The sequence below is a fragment of the Lycorma delicatula genome, chromosome 8, assembly GCF_047948215.1.
Source record: "Lycorma delicatula isolate Av1 chromosome 8, ASM4794821v1, whole genome shotgun sequence".
NCBI lineage: Eukaryota > Metazoa > Arthropoda > Insecta > Hemiptera > Fulgoridae > Lycorma > Lycorma delicatula.
This window is the reverse complement of record NC_134462.1, coordinates 115,724,389-115,737,697: the sequence shown is the minus strand read 5'-3', so window position 1 is coordinate 115,737,697 and position 13,309 is coordinate 115,724,389.

Sequence of the window (13,309 nt, the reverse complement as noted above, 5' to 3'; positions counted from 1 at the left end):
TCCAGTACCCGCCGATTTAGATCGCATCCTAGAAATTTTGACCAAACAATGACTCCATACAGCAGAATAGAATTGATCGCATGGCCGTACAACTTCCTTTTGAATGAATTCCTTTTGAATGGGGCCGGCCACATTGCTGAGGAGCCTACTCAGTGCCCGCACCATCGCTCCTACACGATCAGATGTCTCTCACACGTGTACGAAAAACGTATGCCGTCGATCCAGCAATACCTCCAAATACTTCACCGACTGCTATAAATTAATAAATTGAAGTAAATTTATAAAACATTCTGGAGTGAAATATATTAGAATATTTTACAAAAATCAGATCAGATTTAAACTTAATTTTCGTAAGCAAACTTTCCTTAAAAGGGATGCTGCCTATTCGCTCAAATAAGATATAAAGTTCATACCTACTGGACAGGTCCCTTTTTTTTGTTATATTACAAGGTGGATGACATCTTATGATGATATTTTTAATTTTTATTTCAGAATTTTGGTAGTTAAACAAAAGATTGTTGTAATTTAAACGATTGTCGGTCGATCTTAAAATCTCCTAAGGTGGATAAAATTCTTCAATTGATTTAGATTTTTAAACAATCTTTATCAGTAGTATTATATTAAAATGAGTATAAATACAAAACTAAAATCCATAGTTTTTTTTTATTATTAAATTTTTACTGATTCCTTTGTTATGTTACACGATTTAAAATTGTTTTAAATATCACACAAATATCAATCGTGTTCCAGAAATTGTTAATAGAATTTTTTTAAAACAAATTATAGCGACTTTTTCTTGTATTTAGAAATTTAAAAATAATATGTGCTTTCTACCAACTATTAAATTTTCTGGTGTTTGAGACAGACTGATAAGGAAACTATTTTTACAATCATCAAAAATATTATATAAATATAAAAATATATTTTTTTTTTACCTTTGATCGACAAAATGATTTATGCTTTTTAATAATTTATATTTATTTATTACAAAAAGGAAACCTAACAAAGGCCATTTAGTACTAATAGGATACAAAATAAAATTTAATTTCAAATAGTATTAAAAAGCGGCTTGAAATAGTGGGTTATTCTATTGAAATATATTCGTTCTCATACTCAAATTTGAAATAAAAATTCCCAAATATTTTTATAATCTTTACTAGCATTAAAAAAATGTAATTCATACATTTATATATATATATATATATATATATATATATATATATATATATATTTTAATTTATCTGTATGAAATACTTTAGACATGATGATTGTTTACTATAAGGCTAACTTATTTTATTAGTAGAGGTAAACTGACTGAGACGAAATGTTCGGAATAACTTTTTTTTTTGAAAGGTTAGAGGGCACATTTATTATTTTTCCCTTCAAATTTTTAAGTTATGTGTATAACATTAATTTACTTTTCAGTCTTTTTTCCCATATTTCGATCAAAGCTCAAATATATATATATATATATATATACATCTAGGATAAAATTTTATACTGCATTTCTTAAAACATGATGTTTCTAGAATGTCTCAGGATGTAATATTCCGAAAATTAAAGAGTGTAAAATAAATTACAACGCTAACGGTAAAAGACACTTCCAATGAACCGATTACTGACGATCATCGAAGTAATCCTAGGTGCAGTACAATGCCAGATAAAATAGTAAATATTTATTAAAAAATAATTACATTCACATTATAGAAATATATTTTTTCCTTATTTTCCTATTCGTTTCTGTACGATTCCATTTTGGACTCACGAGATCCAATATTTACACTACGTATACTAATTCATGAATTTTAATTTTTTTGTGATTTGGTATTGAATTTTCATATTTTATGAGATCATAGCCTTGTTACTTCAGAATATTTTATTGTCCATTGGTTTTATCATTTGTATTTTCATATACTTTTTTTTATTTTGTAACTGTAATTGATTTTATATTTCCTTGTGACTAAATGTTTTTTGTATACTTTTATTATATGTGTATGGAGTAGAAATAAACATCTTCCTCATATATTTATACTAATTGTTTTATATAATTATTACATGTATTTCATTCCAATAAAATTTCTTTTTTTTGTAATATTATGTGTTAGTAGAGAAACAACTTAATACTGTTATATTATTATAATAAAATAAGTGTATTTTTAATTAATAATTAATTGTTTACATATTTTATGATGGAGTTTAGATTATAACTTTAATATGTAATTATATTACTATTAATTATTATATTATTAATGCATAATTAATTATATAAGTAGCACTTTATTGTTATTATTATTATGGTAATTCGTTGTTTTTTGTTTTGTTTAATTTATCTTTTTTTTCGGTGTATTTAAATATATGTTTAGTAAATACTGAACTTAACATGGATATTATTTCTTATTGCAGAATTATTTTTTAGGATTATTCGTTAATATAATTAAATATCTTTACAGTAAAATTCTCACTTTTTATTAATAGAAAAGTCTTATTTATAAAGTAAAATAAATATTATTACTGTTTTTCTTTATAAAATCAATAAATTTAATTACCTTTATAAAAAATTAAATAGGTACTCTACAGCCCAATGCTTGGCCTTGGACTGGTAACTATGGAAACCAGTTCAATTTGATGTTGAAGAATGTCAACCCTAACTACAAATTTCCACCCCCAACTCTATAATTTCAATTATCATAGGAATAATCCTAAGTCAAGGGTCAGATACTTTATTTGTATTCTACGTAAAATTTAATTCAACTAGACATTTTTTTCTAATTATAGTAATTAGTTGCATTTCAATCCATATACACAAATTTTTTGGCCGATTTTTTTTTTTTAAGTATAAATAACATTACGCTCATATTTATGAGTTGCTATTGAATTACGATGTATTTTAATAATGTTTTTAAGTTAATTTAAATAAATAATTGAAATTCTTTAAAATATTGCATCATAAATTAAACCGATCACCCTAGTGGAACGGTAGCGTCTCGGCCTTTCATCAGTGGGTCCCGGGTTCGAATCCCGCTCTGGCATGGCAACGCTACAAAATTTAATTTCCATATCCCACGCACAAGCTTCAAGCTTATGTGGAGATATCATCAAGGCAAAAAAATATATTGTTCTTAACGATAAAATACACAATATATTTGTTACAATAATCGTATTTATAGATAATTTTAAAATAATTCGTAAACAACTTTAGTTACCCACTTAACTTGAATTAAAGATTATTATAAATCAATTTATTTTTCTTTAATTATTTTTTGAAGAAAAAAATAATTTAAATTTAGTTCTGTATTTAGTGAAGATAATGTTTTTTTTTTCTTTTTGTTTTATAACATTGATATCAATTTTATTAATATTTACGTTATTACATACATAAATTTAGCCGATTTCTAAAAACTCTGTGAATTACATTTAACACTAAAATAATGAAAAAAATAACATTTTTTTTTTTAAATGTATAGGTGTGCATTTTTAACGAAGTTTCTGTGGACGTCAGAATTACGCAATACGTAGCAAGTTTATTAAAAAAAAAGAAAATAAGTTTTCTTTTATATATTGTAAATGATATATTTACGGATAAAACATAAAATGCAATTAAACCTGTTAATTAGTAAATAAATAATTAAAAATGTAAAGCACCTGACAATAAAATTCCTATAAATCAACTATTATTGTGGAAATATAAGTGTAGATATCTGAGAGGTGCAGTATACTTAAATCTTTAATGGTTCACGAGTAAAAGCCGATGACGAATAGTTTTTACGTGGAACCTCTCGCTTACAAATGAAAACGATTAACTGCTGAGAACGTGCGTTTCCATAACAGTAATTACCGTGTTCATTTAATTTACACTTCCAAATTTTCCCATCTTCTAAAATTACTGTATGCAGTATCTATCGTAAAGAAATAGAAATAAGTGAGGTTTTACTGTAATTTTTTTTTTCAATAGAAAATTTATTTTATTTATATATATATTGTAACCATATATATATATATATATATATATATATTTTGTAATAATTACACTGATAATAATAATTGCTTTTGTATATTTTTCAAACAAAATAAGTAGGCCTATCTACTATATTTGAAGACTTACTCACTCCAGTGTCTTTCTTGTGGTGATATAACGGTTGATGAACGATTGTATGTTAGTAATTATAATAATTATAACAATAATAATAATAATAATATTTTATATTTAAATATAAGAATTATATTTATGTGATGATTGTATGTATGTATGTATGTATGTTTGAATAATTTTAACAAAAATAAAAGTAAAAATTTGGTATATAAGTATGAAAAAAGGTTTTATTGAATTGTAGTATGTATTAATTTGCACATTATTTGTATATAAAAGCACTTAATAATACTTACTTCTTACACTGTTATTATTATTATTGTTTTATTTATTTATAATCGTTTTGTATATTACCTAAGAAAGATAAAGTTCACTATGATTTAAATAATCACTTAGAAAATATTATGCACTAAATAAGACAGAAAAATACATAACAGAACCTACAAAAATAATCATTAATAATTGAAAGCTGATATTTAATAAATTATAAAAACCAGTAGGGATTAGTTTATATTTATAAATATGTACGCGACCCTTATTAGTTTTACTCACAATTTATCAACTTTATCGGTTTTTTATTTATTAAAATTATTTGGTTTACTAATTAGCCTTTAAGGCAATTTTAGTAAATCAAAATTTTATTTTTAAATAAAACAATCAATTTATTGCTGTAGTAAGTATTCTTCACAGTAAAGGAAAGTAAAAAATAAATAAATAAATTTTCTACGGATATTACGGACTTAAATTTTTAAGTGATTTAATTATGGAACAATATGAGTTATACTTAAAATTAACTGGTTTAAAGATTTATTTTAACTAGCTTAAATAAATTTCTTTTGGCTAGATTTTTCGTGATACTGAATTTTGATTCATCTACGGTCTAGTTTCATTTACTTCTTTATTACGATTTTTTTATGATACTAATCTTGATTATTGTTATATTTTTTGTCCCTTTTTTAAAATGTTAATGTAATTTTGATACATATTTTATGTTTTTTAAATAAACAATATAATATTCAAAAATAAGAATTTTTAAAAATAAAACCCTATTTTGATCAAATTTACTCATTTTTAACCGTTGTGAAATTCGAACTTATATTGAGTCTATAAAATAACTTTAATAAGCGTCTGAAAGTCAGGAGTGATATAAATATGAATTATCATTTCATATATTGTAATACAATAAACCATTCTCAAGATTAGGTAAATTGTAGTCTGTAAATAATTATTCTGTTTATACATTTCTTATTTGTTTAGTGAAGGTTACATTATTTCTTTGATCAGATATTTTTTATATGAGTAATACTCTTGTAACTGTTAATCGGCTTTCAAGTATCAATGAATAATGTATAATTTATATTAATATGTGTTTTATAATTTATATACCGCGAATAAATTTATAATGGAATGAATGTAATTAATTAACTATTTTATAAATAATGAATACATGAATTTGTTTTTTATTGTAACATTTTTTTACAGTGTAATAAGAATTATATTAGTAACAATAATAAAATAACGTTGTTGTTTTAATTTTTTTTTAATATTAATTGTTAAAAATATTTGATGTTTTACGCTCAATATAATTATGTGTATTATATCGTTGTAATAATTAAAAAGATGAACAGAATTTTTTTCTTTACGTAAAATTATTATAAAAACATATTTTGTGTAAACGAGTTAATATATTTATAAAATATTCCTCTCCCCGCCCTCAAATTTGAAGTGATTTTATAATAATCGTTGTAATATTTTCTTGATTTCTTTTCTTTATTTTCTTAAAAATTTTCATCGTGCTCGGACTCTACAGGGAACTTATTTAACCAAATAAAACGAGAAAATAATATGAATAATGATAACCGGTATTGTGAAAGAAAATGAACGTACGTTGAATATAAGTGATGAACTAGGTGGTGGTTGTGAATAAAAAGAATATTTCAACGACTGGATATAAAAATGAGAAGTGATTTTTTTTTTTTTTTAATCTGATTTGAGGTAGGTGATGTGTTATATTCTAGTGTGAAGGACGTTTACTGTTATAACTGGACGGTGATAATAATACTAATAATAATGATTATGATGATGATGATGATGATGATGATGACAATGATTATGACAATTTGGAGTTTAATATAAAATAAAAATTAAATGGATTTTTACGAAAAGACATTATGTTATAAGGTTGTGGCAATATTATATGATGATATTATGCTCAACGAAAATCATCTTCCTTAAGATGATAATTCATCTGCTGAATTTTAAAGCATTTTTTTCATTATTAAATTAAATACGTATAAATATAAAAACATGTTTTAAAATGGATTTGTTTCAATGTAAATGTATAATGTAAATAGGTGTTTTCGTGATAAAAATTATAAGTAAAAAAAAAAAATTGTTTATTGTAAACATAATTCTAATTAAGCATTTTAAATGTGCAACTTATTTTTTTACCACAAAGACTATTATACCTTAATCATTCAAAAAAAAAATCTTTCACGCTATTTGACTTTCACTATTTATGTAAACTTTTATATATATATATATATATATATATATATATATATATATAAATTTGGTTATACATCTATTGTACTATAACTTACTTTACTATATAATCTAGTTCTTCCCGAAGGCTTGCATAGGACTGTTGGGGGCAAAAAAACATTAACATGATAATTCGTCTATAAAAAAAATGTTAATGCTTTACATTAACCTACCAATTAGGTGACAGTTAGCAAGTATAAAGAGTTTAATACAGTCGTAATATGTAGAGAAGGATCATGAATAGGCTGCATCTTGAAAAATAGTGGGAGTAGTTGTTATGGAAACGCACACCATCAACTAACACGTTACCATACGCTATCCCAACTACTTCTTTTAATAACCGTTTATTAGCGACAGAAAAAATTGCTATGTTTTTGTTTTCTTTAAAGCAAATATACGTGACTACATTATTACATTTTAATAAAAAATTTATATAATTTTATTTTGTATAGAATACGTACAAGTGGCTATATATTTAACAATTTTTCTCTTCATGTTACAACTGTATTTATAAACAGTATAAATAATAATCATAATTTTAAAAAACACAAACAAAAAAATAATTGACCACTATCAAATTTATTATAAGTTAGTTTTGTACAACTGTAAATAAAAATTCATAGAATAAAATTATGCTAGGCGTTACAAAATAATAATAATAATGATAACAATAAATACCATATTTAAAGCATATAATAGCCTAAAATTAAAAAAGATAGTTTAGTTTTCAAAAATTATAAGCTGATAGATGAAGTAAAAATTTAGAAAAAAGTATATATGCCTCATAATGTAATTTAAACATAAAAATTTTAAAAACTTATACAGTATTATATAATAATAATAACAATAACCGTAAAGATAATGAATGAAAATATTTTTCTAAAGACCACCTTTCTTAGTTTTCTCTTAAAATTTCTACCTAATATTCGTCAATCTATCTTATTAGAAATGTTTCTACGATTTAAGTTTATAATAAGAAAATATACTTCGGATTTCTTTTTAATTTTAAGGTGTATTATGTCTTTTATGATTGTTTTGTTTTACTGTGAAAATATTAAAGTTAAAAAATATCTGAACAACGAAAAATATTAGGTACTGTATGTATTACAGTTTTAAATTTTCTTTAAATTTATTTCTTTAAAAATAATAATTATAGCAATAAAATTACTGTTATTCCATAAAGCATAATATTATTTGTTAATATTTTAATTATTATTATTAATTTATTATTTTAAATGTATTATGATTACCGTTATAACTTTTTGCCAACATTTTAAATCTTTTATTTTTTATTTTTAACGTAATATTTAACTCTATTTTTTGATATTGCATTTCCCGCAAGGTTACTTTTTATTAGTAGGAGAATGAATAGAACCTTTATAATCACCTTAAAGCAGAAAAATTCCTCAGTTACTTTCAAAATAAATTTGATTGTATAAAGACTTATATATGTGTAATCGTATCGTGATACTTGTATGTTCTTTTTAATCCAAACAGTCAAAATGAAATACTTAATCCAGCCTTCAAGTTTCAGATGCTAGAAATAGTTTTATAATTTAATAAAAAGTAATATGAAGTTTTTTAATTTCTCTCTTCTTAATTTCAGAAAAGAGGTTTTATATTTATTTTTCGTAAAATAATAACGTATGAATTTTCATGTAAAAAGGGTATAAAATAAAAAAATAAAACACAAATACAAAGAAAAATTGAATAATTAATTCTTATATTTTATTAAAATAAATTTATGAATAGAGAACGCTCAAAAACTATGCATAAAAAACTCTAAAACCAGAGTGCAATACGGTTTTCTAAATGCTCATTATAAGTCGACTAAATGGAATTAATATTTTATTAAATCAATAAAAATAAAACTAGTCTCTTAAAAAACTTTTAAATAAATGTTGAAAATAAAACAAAAATCACGTATTTATTTCTGTTTATTTTATTTATAATTTCTTAAAAATATATCTTTACCAATATCTCTATATCTGCTAATTATAATTTTTAACGATCAAAATTAACGTTAGGTTTATTGACTTATTTTTTCATCAATTATTTTAAAGTAGAGATTTCCAGCCTTTTTAGACCAACGACATACTTCACTGAACACCCACGATGTCGCGACGTATCTATTTGTGTTTGATTAATAATAACTATACCGGTAATAATACTAATATACACTGTATTATCTGATTCTAACCATCAGACATCCAGTGTACATACCGATATTAATACGCAAGCGGGTAAATTCTTCTAAATACAAGCACCATATCGAGCGAAATCAGAAAATGAAAAATGTTGTGCCTGGAATAAAGACCTATCTATATACCCTGAGTCCGATTATAAATTATTGTATTTTTTTTACTCGCTATTAAAATTAATGTGAAGTCTGCGCTAGGTGTGTTCCACAGAGTTTATCTACACGGGGCGTTACCGTTGACAGGTCAACACGCAAATCATCTTCAAGAAGTACCACTTTTTCCTAATGGGAACATAGATAACCCATAAGATATTCTATTCTCTGTTGAAATTATTATTTTTATTAGAAAATGTTGGTTCGCACAAGTATGACGTTGAAAACGTCAGCAAAATTTTATGGCCCTCTTTGCGATTGTAGGATACTGACATCCAGCATAAATCCAGAAGTACTGTACAGAAGTGTCCAGAAATTTTGTTTGTTTGGTTGAATCGCATGGTAGGTTTAACAATTCATTTTTTTTTATCGACAATTAGGTTAACTGCATATTGTATGGTGATCTCTCCAGATGTAACAAAAATAAATTATTTATTCTATCATTGAAGCGGATAAATATTTGATTACTGAGTTCGTTTATTAACTTCATTTGTCATTCTTTCTTATTTTGGGCAAGCTGATTTTCAAAACATTCCCTCGGTCTTGAAAAATCCCTGCGCCGAGGCATAAAAACCCTCAACGTGACCAAGAATGAATATTCGGCTTATTTACCCAGTAAAATATTTTCAGTGAAGATATTCACAGTCACTCAAAATTATCGACATAGAGAAAAATTAAACTCAGCATTGTTGCACGAATTGACTGGTCAGTCTGTCTCAAAATAAATTTACCGTATCAAAGGTTTCACGGTAAGTATAAATTATGTTGATAGAGATTTTCTGAATAGTATAAATTTATTTTAATTCTAATATTTCGCGACACACACCATCACGGAACCGAGTGACATACTATGGTATCACGACACACAGTGGTTGTGAACCACTGCTTTAGAGCGTTCTTTTAAGATTACTATTTTTATTTATATTAAATATTTTTGAAATATTAAAATTAAAATTTTGTAATAACACATTTAAACATCTTCGAATATCTTTTAACGTATAACGGTTTGAATTTAATAAGTTTACTTAACTCACGTCTTACCAATAAAAAATAATACTATTATTTTATTTTCCGACTTGAAATAAAACAACTGTCGTATCGGATCATATTTTTCTATAACAGAATAAAATAGTTTTAGTAAAAACTATGTGTATGTGTATTAACTTTTTACGTTCAGAAAAGTAATTTGTTTTTGCCTGTACATGCTGACACCATAGAGGAAGACACCCTCCATGACGGTTTCGGTCGTCACGACCCCCTCAGTACCTAACCCTTATGGGCTTTATCGGAGGTCATCTTCAGTACCTTGGCAATGACATCTTTTAGTCAAGCCTCAGCCGGGATGTCACCGTTGCGAATACCACATCACCATATAACCAAAATAACTCAAAATTGGTCATTCATGATCAGAATAACAGTGTATTTAAAGAAGCATAACATTTTACTGATTATTAGTTAAATATAAAACTCATATCATGTGTTTAATAAAAAAAATTGAATTTTTAGTCTGAGTTTTTATTTCTATTCTTCAATAAGACGAGATAAATCTGTTTGTGATAATTTTTTTAATTTATTTTATAATTTTACGTAATTACACTTTCTCCTGCTTGCAACCACAAGTATGTTGACTTTTTTACTTAGCAGACAATGTAAGTTTTAACTGTTAGAAATAACATTTTTTTAATTTGTTTATATCGGTATAAATTTTAAAATAAAAATGATTTTGTGTATTTATGTATTCTTACTGATCTACTAAAATAAAATTATATACATACATATATTTTTGTGTTTTTTACAATTAGATAAATAAATATTTATATCATGAAACCATGATTTACATTATCGTGGTTTCATATTTAACTTAATGTAAACTACGTTAATAAATGAAAATTATATTTATAATTGTGAATTTTTTATTAATAAAAATATTTTGATTGTAAAATGTTCATGAGGAAATTCTTCTAAAATAATGTACGAATATTATACTGATTTAATGAGTTATATTTTCTATTACATCAAGTAGTATAATTTAAAAAAAAAATTATAAAAAAAAATAGTTTTTAAGTACCCTATGATGTTATTTAATTTAAATATTATTTATTTTATTTAAATTTTAGTTAGACTTTTATGTGAGTTAACCAGTTAACTAAACAATATATTTAAGTGTAATCAAATTAAATATCCTATTCATGTATGTTAAATTTAATGACTGGAATAATATATATTAGTTTTTAATTTAATGATGTTTAAGCTTTCCTAAAGATTACAAAGACACTAAGTATTTTGTATGCGATTACTTTTCTTTTTTTTAATTTCTTTTATCATACAATAATACTTTAAATTTTTATAAAATCGTTGGCAAATATGTTATTCATTTTTTTTAAATGGTATTATATAAATTAAAAATTTTATTAATTTATAACTAATGTATAATTTATAAAAATATATTGTTTATAACAAACTGCATTTATTCAATTATTTGTACTTATTTATTATAAATGGGATTAGCATACTTTTTTAATTTAAAATATCCAGCTTAAAGTTTAATCTAGTTTCTTTAAATTTCATTTTTTATTTTACGACCAAAAAAATATATTTTGATCTGATTATCGATCACCCATTGATGGATGAATCATTTTTATTTTTATTTATAGAAACCTTTGTATAATTTGGTTTACATATAATACATTTATATTTATTTTGTAATAAAATACTTATAAATTAATAAAATAACAGTAATAATATTATTATGGTACGGTTGTAATGTTAAATGTTTGATGATGGTCGGTTGCATGTGTAATTACTAATTACTGCATCATGAATTAATAATTAATTATTAATTTTATATGCATTAATTAATTGGACCATTTTTTATATTTTTACTTTCAAAATGTTTCTTGTACGTTTGTAATAAATAATTAAATATATATATATATATACATATTAAGAATTAATTGTTATTATTGTGAAATAATTATTATTGTACTTAAAAAAAATTTCTAAAAAATAAAAATAAACAAAAAATTCAATCATTTTTGTAGTACTACGAATAAAAAAAGTAAATATATATAAGTAATACATAATATGTTGTATAATTAATTAAGGTGTAGTTTTTAAGAATTAATTAAATAAAGAATATTATTATTAATATTAATTAAAAAAATGACAAAAAAAGAAACAGAATTACTACTGTATATAAAAATATCATTAGGCTTAGTTAAATTAGTCGATAAAGCTAATATTATTAATAATATACTATATTTGGGAATTCATTGCATATCCAGATGAAATAATCTAAACTTAATTATAATTAATTATATAAACGTATAATAATAATAATAATAAATATAAATAATAAAACTATAATTTCCGACTGGGTTTTCCACTGCATGTAGTATGTAAATAATTAGAATGGTTGTAACCTATCTCTATCTCTCTAACTCGCTCTTTCACTCTCTCTCTCTCTTTCTATTAATTTAGCCCGAAATATGAATAATAAAAGAAACACAATAAAATGTATTTTCACGTTTAAATAACTTTATTTAATTTTTTGTTACGTTATTTTAAACTTAAACTGAAACGGTATATTATACATATATATGGACATTACTTAAAACAAATATTATGTATCTGGCTGGCTTCGCCGTATATCTTTAATTAATATTATATTAAAGAAAATTTAATAATTTATTTGTAACTTAGTATAAGTTTAACGCAGATTATTTATCTTTTTTATTAGTCATTTTATTAAAATTATTTTTACTTCAGTTTTACAAAACGAACATAATTATAGTAATATACAAATTGCAACAAATAAAATAAATTTTCTTTTTGTATCGTTTGACGTAATAATTAGTTGTATTGCTGTTACAATCAATTATTTTTTAAAGTAAATAATTTTATCGGTTTTATATATATATACTAATAAACTTCAAATGGAATTCAATTTTCTAAACTGAATTTTAAAATCCATCAGCAGTTAATTAATTTTATTGACTTTATTATGATAAAACAAGTAGAATTCACTAACGATATGATTTTATCTTTAATGTAAAAACATAGGAATAGACGATTTCTTTAAAATTTCATACAACTAAAATTCATATTTACCGATAAATTAATCATTACTCTTTAATCAAATGGTGCAAAAGGAGAATAAAATTATATAAATTGCAAAATATCAGTTTTGTTTATAAACTTATTAGGTATTTTTAATGGTTTATTAATTCAATAATTATAGAAAGAAAAAACTTTTAATTTGTTGTGATTTGTATGACAGGATATACACATTATAAATTAATAACCAAATAAAACCTCTGAAAATA